Below are 9004 nucleotides of genomic sequence, written 5' to 3'. Positions count from 1 at the left end.
CTTACCCTTGCCTTTCTTGAAACTAGTGGTCTTGTTGACCATCAACACTTGATGCTCTTTCTTGATTTCTACTTATGCAGACTTGAGCATCGAGTACAACTCGGGAATGGTCTTCTCCATCCCTTGCATGTTGTAGTTAAGCACAAAGCCTTTGTAGCTTGGTGGGAGAGACTGGAGGATTCTGTCAATTATAGCATCATCCGGAAGTTCGACTCCAAGTGAAGTCAGACGACCGTGTAACCCAGACATTTTGAGTATGTGCTCACTGACAGAACTGTTCTCCTCCATCTTACAGCTAAAGAACTTGTCGGGGACTTCATATCTCTCGACACGGGCATGAGGTTGAAAAACTAGCTTAAGCTCCTGGAACATCTGATATGCCCCGTGTTGCTCAAAACGCCTTTGGAGCCCCGTTTCTAAACTGTATAACGTGCCACACCTAACCAGAGAGTAGTCATCACTCCGCGTTTGCCAGACGTTCAAATGTCCTGGGCTGCTGCGTGAGCGGGAGGGTCACCTAGCGGCGCATCAAGGACATAAGCCTTTTTAGCTGCTTCAAGGATGAGCTTCAAGTTGCGAACCCAGTCCGCATAGTTGCTACCATCATCTTTGAGCTTGTTTTTCTCTAGGAATGCGTTGAAATTGAGGTTGACGTTGGCCATCTACAATATTTATAAAGACAACTTTTAGACTAAGTTCATGACAATTAAGTTCATTTAATCAAATTAAGTATGAACTCCCACTTAAATCGACATCCCTCTAGTCATCTAAGTGATACATGATCCATGTTGACTAACCCGTGTCCGATCATCACGTGAGACGGACTAGTCACCATGGTGAGTAACTTCATGCTGATCGTATTCAACCATACGACTCATGTTCGACCTTTCGGTCTCTTGTATTCGAGGTCATGTCTGTACATGCTAAGCTCGTCGAGTCAACCTAGGTGTTTCGCGTGTGTAAATCTGGCTTACACCCGTTGTATGCAAACGTAAGAATCTATCACACCCGATCATCACGTGGTGCTTCGAGACAACGAACCTTTGCAACGGTGCCCACTTAGGGGAATACGTTCTCGAAATTTTTAAGAGGGATCACCTTACTATGCTACCGTCGTTCTAAGCAATAAGATGTAAAACATGATAAACATCACAATGCAATCATATAGTGACATGATATGGCCATTATCATCTTCGCCCTTTCGATCTCCATCTTCGGGCATCGCATGATCATCATCGTCATCGGCGTGACACCATGATCTCCATCATCGTGTCTCCGTGAAGTCGTCACGCCAACTACTACTATCACTGCTACTATAGCTAACCGTTAGCAATGAAGTAAAAGTAGTAAGCACATGGCGTTGCATCTCATACAATAAATTAAGACAACTCCTATGGCTCCTGCCGGTCGTCATACTCATCGACATGCAAGTCGTGAAAACTATTACAATAACATGATCATCTCATACATCATACATGCAACATCACAACTTTGGCCATATCACATCACATGTCAAACCCTGCAAAAACAAGTTAGACGTCCTCTAATTGTTGTTGCAAGTTTTACGTGGCTGATTTGGGTTTCTAGCAAGAACGCCTTCTTACCTACGTGACAGCCACAACGATGATATGCCAAAGCTATTTACCCTTCATAAGGACCCCTTTCATCAAATCAAATCCGACTAGAGTAGGAGAGACAGACACCCGCTAGCCACCTTTATGCACGGTGTGCATGTCTGTTGGTGGAACCAGTCTCACGTAAGCGTACGTGTAAAGTCGGTCCGGGCCGCTTCATCCCACAATACCGCCAGAAAAGAATAAGACTAGTAGCGGCAAGCAAATTGACAAATCATTGCCCACAACTTTTGTGTTCTACTCGTGCATAGAATCTACGCATAGAAAACCTGGCTCGGATGCCACTGTTGGGTAACGTAGCATAAATTCAGAATTTTCCTACGCATATTCAGATCTTCCTATGGAGAGACCAGCAACGAGAGAGGGGTAAGAGCATCTTCATACCTTTTAAGATCTCTAAGTGGAAGCGTTGCTAGAACGCGGTTGATGGAGTCGTACTCGCAGCAATTCCGATCAAGTGCCGAACTACGGCACCTCCGCGTTCAACACACGTGCAGCCCGGTGACGTCTCCCTCACCTTGATCCAGCAAGGAGGAGGGAGAGGTTGGGGAAGAACTCCAGAAGCACAACGGCATGGTGTCGATGGAGAGACGAGGTCTCCCAGCAGGGCTTCGCCAAGCACCGGCAGAGAGGAGGAGGAAGAAGGGCAAGGCTGCGCCGAGAGAGAGGCAAAAGTCTGATCTCCAATGGCCAAAAGTGCCCACTATATATAGGGGGAGGGAGGGGTTGTGCCCCTTGACGGTTTCCCTCTCCTGGGGGGCGGGGGCAGCCCTAGATGGGGCTGGTGCGGCGGCCATGGGGGGGAGGAGGGGTGTGGCGCACCCGTGGTGGGCCTTAGGCCCACCTGGCTTAGGGTTTGCCCCCCTTTTCTCTCCCCCCACGCATTGGGCTGAGTGGGGAGGCGCACCAGCCCACCTAGGGGCTGGTTCCCTTCCCCACTTGGCCCACCTTACCTCCCGGGGTCGTTGCCCCCTTCGGTGGACCCCCGGGGCCACCTCCGGTGGTCCCGGTACGTTACCGGTGATGCCCGAAACACTACCAGTATCCGAAACCATCCGTCCTATATATCAATCTTTACCTCCGGACCATTCCGGAGCTCCTCGTGACGTCCGGGATCTCATCCGGGACTCCGAACAACTTTCGGTAACCTCGTATAACAATTCCCTATAACCCTAGCGTCATCGAACCTTAAGTGTGTAGACCCTACGGGTTCGGGAGACAGGCAGACATGACCGAGACGCCTCTCCGGCCAATAACCATCAGCGGGGTCTGGATACCCATGGTGGCTCCCACTTGCTCCACGATGATCTCATTGGATGAACCATGATGTCAAGGATTGAATCAATCCCGTATAGGATTCCCTTTGTCTGTAGGTATAGAACTTGCCCGAGATTCGATCGTCGGTATAGCTATACCTTGTTCAATCTCGTTACCGGTAAGTCTCTTTACTTATTCTGTAGCACGTCATCGTGTGACTAACTCCTTAGTCACATTGAGCTCATGATGATGTTCTACCGAGTGGGCCCAGAGATACCTCTCCGTCACACGGAGTGACAAATCCCGATGTTGATTCGTACCAACCCAACAGACACTTTCAAAGATACCCGTAGTGCACCTTTATAGTCACCCAGTTACGTTGTGACGTTTGATACACCCAAAGCACTCCTACGTCATCCGGGAGTTGCACAATCTCACGGTCGAAGGAAAAGACACTTGACATTAGAAAAGCTTTAGCATACGAACAATACGATCTAGTGCTATGCTTAGGATTGGGTCTTGTCCATCACATCATTCTCCCAATGATGTGATCCCGTTATCAATGACATCTAATGCCCATGATCAGGAAACCATGATCATCTATTGACTAACGAGCTAGCCCACTAGAGGCTTGCTAGGGACACATTGTGATCTATTTATTCACAGATGTATTACTGTTTCCTGTTAATACAATTATAGCATGAACAATAGACGATTATCATGAACAAGGAAATATGATAATAACCATTTTATTATTGCCTCTAGGGCATATTTCCAACAATTCTCATATGCTCCATGACACTCAAAGAGACGTGGAAGTCCCGGCTCCAAGCCATACAAGACTGCACATTGAACTACTGAGTAGTCCTCCTTACGTGTTAACCAAGCGTTCTTAACACCTTGGTCAGCCGTAGCAGGTGGTTCATCTCCTAGCGCAGCATTAAGGACATAATCCTTCTTCCCAGCTTGCAGGAGCAACTTAAGATTATGAGCCCAGTCTACAAAGTTGCTTCCATCATCTTTCAACTTAGGTTTCTCTAGGAACGTATTAAAATTCAGGGTGATTGTCGCGTGAGCCATGATCTACAACACAAATATATTCAAAGTGGACTTAGACTATGTTCAAGATAATTAGAGTTTAACTTAATCAAATTGCTTGCTAAACTCCCACTCAAAAAGTACATCTCTCGAGTCATTTGAGTGGTTCATGATCCAATTCCACTAGCTCAAGTCCGATCATCACGTGAGTTGAGGATAGTTTTAGTGGTAAGCATCCCTATGCTAATCATATCAACTATATGATTCATGATCGACCTTTCGGTGTCATGTGTTCCGAGGCCATGTCTGCACATGCTAGGCTCGTCAAGCTTAACCCGAGTGTTCCGCGTGTGCAATTGTTTTGCACCCGTTGTATGTGAACATTGAGTCTATCACACCCGATCATCACGTGGTGTCTTGAAACGACGAATTGTAGCAACGATGCACAGTCGGGGAGAACACAATTTTGTCTTGAAATTTTAGTGAGAGATCACCTCATAATGCTACCGTCGTCCTAAGCAAAATAAGGTGCATAAAAGGATTAACATCACATGCAATTCATAAGTGACATGATATGGCCATCATCACGTGCTTCTTGATCTCGATCATCAAAGCACCGGCACGATCTTCTTGTCACCGGCGCCACACCATGATCTCCATCAACGTGTCGCCATCGGGGTTGTCATGCTACTCATGCTATTACTACTAAAGCTACATCCTAGCAATATAGTAAACACGTCTGCAAGCACAAACATTAGTTTAAAAACAACCCTATGGCTCCTGCCGGTTGCCGTACCATCGACGTGCAAGTTGATATTAACTATTACAACATGATCATCTCATACATCCAATATATCACATCACATCGTCGACCATATCACATCACAAGCATACCCTGCAAAAACAAGTTAGACGTCCTCTAATTGTTGTTGCATGTTTTACGTGGTGACCATGGGTATCTAGTAGGGTTGCATCTTACTTACGCAAACACCACAACGGAGATATATGAATTGCTATTTAACCTCATGCAAGGACCTCCTCAGTCAAATCCGATTCAACTAAGGTTGGAGAAACCGACACCCGCCAGTCATCTTTGAGCAACGGGGTTGCTCGTAGCGATGAAACCAGTCTCTCATAAGCGTACGAGTAATGTCCGTCGGAGCCGCTTCAATCCAACAATACCGCGGAATCAAGAAAAGACTAAGGAGGGCAGAAAATCGCACATCACCGCCCACAAAAACTTTTGTGTTCTACTCGAGAAGACATCTACGCATGAACCTAGCTCATGATGCCACTGTTGGGGAACGTCGCTTGGGAAACAAAAAATTTCCTACGCGCACGAAGACCTATCATGGTGATGTCCATCTACGAGAGGGGATTTCCGATCTACGTACCCTTGTAGACCGCACAACAGAAGCGTTAATAAACAAAGTTGATGTAGTGGAACATCCTCACGTCCCTCGATCTGCCCCCCGAACCGTCCCACGAACCGTCTCGCGATCCGTCCCACGATCCGCTCCAATCTAGTGTAGAACGGATGGCACCTCCGCGTTCAGCACACATACAGCTCGACGATGATCTCGGCCTTCTTGATCCTGCAAGAGAGACGGAGAGGTAGATGAGTTCTCCGGCAGCGTGACGGTGCTCCGGAGGTTGGTGGTGATCTAATATTAGCAGGGCTCCGCCCGAGCTCCGCAGAAACGCGATCTAGAGAAAAAACCGCGGAGGTATGTGGTCGGGCTGCCGTGGAAAAGTTGTCTCAAATCAGCCCTAATACCTCTGTATATATAGCTGGGAGGGGAGGGACCTTGCCTTGAGGCTCAAGGAGACCCAAGGGGGTCGGCCGAAGGGGGGGAGGAGGAATCCTCCTCCAATCCTAGTCCAACTAGGATTGGAAGGTGGAGTCCTTCCCTTCCTTCCCACTTCCCCTTTTTTTTCTCTTTGATTTTCCTTTAACCTATGCAGGGGCCTTCTTGGGCTTGCCCACCAGCCCACTAAGGGCTGGTGCGGCATCCCTAAGGCCTATGGGCTTCCCCGGGGTGGGCTGCCCCCCCGGTGAACATCCGGAACCCATTCGTCACTCTCGGTACATTCTCGGTAATACCGATAACTTTCCGACAATCAAATGAGGTCATCCTATATATCAATCTTTGTATCCGGACCATTCCGGAAACCCTCGTGACGTCCTTGAACTCATCCGGGACTCCGAACAACATTCGGTAACCAACCATATAACTCAAATACGCATAAAAGAACGTCGAACCTTAAGTGTGCAAACCCTGCGGGTTCGAGAACTATGTAGACATGACCCGAGGGACTCCTCGGTCAATATCCAATAGCGGGACCTGGATGCCCATATTGGATCCTACATATTCTACGAAGATCTTATCGTTTGAGCCTCAGTGCCAAGGATTCATATAATCCCGTATGTTATTCCCTTTGTCCTTCGGTATGTTACTTGCCCGAGATTCGATCGTCAGTACCCGCATACCTATTTCAATCTCGTTTACCGGCAAGTCTCTTTACTCGTTCCGTAATACAAGATCCCGTGACTTACACTATGTCACACTCCTTGCAAGGCTTGTGTGTGATGTTGTATTACCGAGTGGGCCCCGACATACCTCTGCGTCACACGGAGTGACAAATCCCAGTCTTGATTCATACTAACTCAACGGACACCTTCGGAGATACCTGTAGAGCATCTTTATGGTCACCCAGTTACGTTGCGACGTTTGATACACACAAAGCATACCTCCGGTGTCAGTGAGTTATATGATCTCATGGTCATAGGAATAAATACTTGACATGCAGAAAACAGTAGCAACAAAATGACACGATCAACATGCTACGTCTATTAGTTTTGGTCTAGTCCATCACATGATTCACCCAATGATGTGATCTAGTTATCAAGTAACAACACCTTGTACATAGTCAGAAGACCCTGACTATCCTTGATCAACTGGCTAGCCAACTAGAGGCTTGCTAGGGACAGTGTTTTCTCTATGTATCCACACATGTATCTAAGTCTTATTTCAATACAATTATAGCATGGATAATAAACGATTATCTTGATACAGGAATTATAATATAATAACATATTTAGCATTGCCTCTAGGGCATAATTCCAACAGTGTGCACACTTAAGGTTCGGTGATGATATGGTATTGTTGAGTAATATATGTTGGTGACTGAAAGTTGTTCGGAGTCCCGGATGAGATCCCGGATGTCATGAGGATCTCCGAAATGGTCCGGAGGTAAAGACTTATATATAGGAAGTCATATTTTGGCTACCCGAAAAGTTTTGGATTTTTCCAGTATTGTACCGGAAAGCGTCTAGAAGGTTCCGGAAACTTGCAGAGGAGTCCGGAAGTCCACCAAGGGTGTCACCACGTCCCAAAGGTTTGAATGGTATGAGGGGAGATGTCGTGGCCTTATTGGGCCAAGCGCACAAGTCCCTTAAGGCCTATGTAGTTGGAAAAGGTGGAAAGTCCACCTTTGTATGGAAGGGGAGGAAGGGGACTAGGATTCCACCTCCCCCCGCCTTGGCTGCGCCCTAGGGCTTGGAGGGGCTGTTACCCACGCCCTCCACCTATATATAGAGGAGAGGGGGCACCCCAAGAGGACACACAAAGCCCTTGGCACCCCTCTCTCTTCCTAGATCGATTTCTCCTCTAGTTTTTCCAGTAGTGCTTAGGCGAAGCCCTGCCGGGACAACAACACCACCACCACCGTCACCCTGTCGTGCTGACGGGGAATTCATCTACCACTCCGTCCTCACTTTCTAGATCAAGGAGGCGGAGACGTTATCAAGCCGTACGTGTGCTGAACGCGGAGGTGTCGTCCCTTCGACACTATATCGGGATGGATCGTGATGAGATCGCGGGACGGATCATGATGGGATCGTGGGAAGGATTGTGATTTGGATCGCGAACATGTTCGAATACATTAACCGCGTTATATACGCTTCCGCTTAGTGATCTACAAGGGTATGTGGATCCGATCTCTCTTCTCGTAGATGCTCATCAGCATGGATAGATCTTGATGCGCGTTGGAAAAAAATTGTCTACCATGCAACGTTCCCCAATAGTGGCATCATGGGCTAGGTCTATGCGTAGATGAGATCACAAGTAGAACACAAAAGAGTTTGTGGGTGTTGATGTTCAGATTACTTACTTCCTCAGTCTTATTTTGATTCGGCGGTATTGTGGGATGAAGCGCCTCCGGACCAACCTTACTCGTCCACATACGAGAGACCGGTTCCATCGACTTACATGCAACTTGTTGCATAAAGATGGCTGGCGAGTGTCTCTCTATCCTACTTTAGTTGAATCGGATTCGACAGAGGCGGTCCTTGTAGAAGGTTAAATAGCAATTTGCATAGCACCGTTGTGGTTTTGCGTGGGCAAGAAGCGTTCTTACTAGATACCCATAGCTGCCACGTAAAACATGCAACAACAAAGTATAGGACGTCTAACTTGTTTTTGCAGGGCATGCTGTGATATGATATGGCCAAAGACATGATGTTATATATTTGATGTATGAGACGATCATGTTGTAATAGTGAAATATCGACTTGCATGTCGATGCTACGGCAACCGGGAGGAGCCAAAGGGTTGTCTTTAATTTGTGTCATTTGCTTTACTTTATCGCTATGAGTTAGCAATAGTTGTGGAAGCAGTAGTTGGCGCGACAACCTCATGGCGACACGTTGATGGAGATCAAGATGATGGAGATCATGGTGTTCTGCCGGTGACGATGGAGATCATGCCGGTGCTTTGGAGATGGAGATCAAAAGCACAAGTTCATGGCCATATCATGTCACTTATGATTTGCATGTGATGTTAATCCTTTTATGCACCTTGTTTTACTTAGGACGACGGTAGCATTATAAGGTGATCCCTCACTAAAATTTTAAGATAAAATTGTGTTCTCCCCGAGTGTGCGCTGTTGCAAAAGTTCGTTGTTTCGAAGCACCATGTGATGATCGGGTGTGATAGACTCTACATTCGCATACAACGGGTGCAAGACAGTTTTGCACATGCAGAACACTCGAGTTTAACTTGACGAGCCTAGCA

The sequence above is a fragment of the Hordeum vulgare genome, chromosome 3H (assembly GCF_904849725.1).
Source record: "Hordeum vulgare subsp. vulgare chromosome 3H, MorexV3_pseudomolecules_assembly, whole genome shotgun sequence".
Classification (NCBI taxonomy): Eukaryota; Viridiplantae; Streptophyta; class Magnoliopsida; order Poales; family Poaceae; genus Hordeum; species Hordeum vulgare.
The sequence above is the reverse complement of the archived record's forward strand: the minus strand, read 5'-3'. Positions refer to the sequence as shown.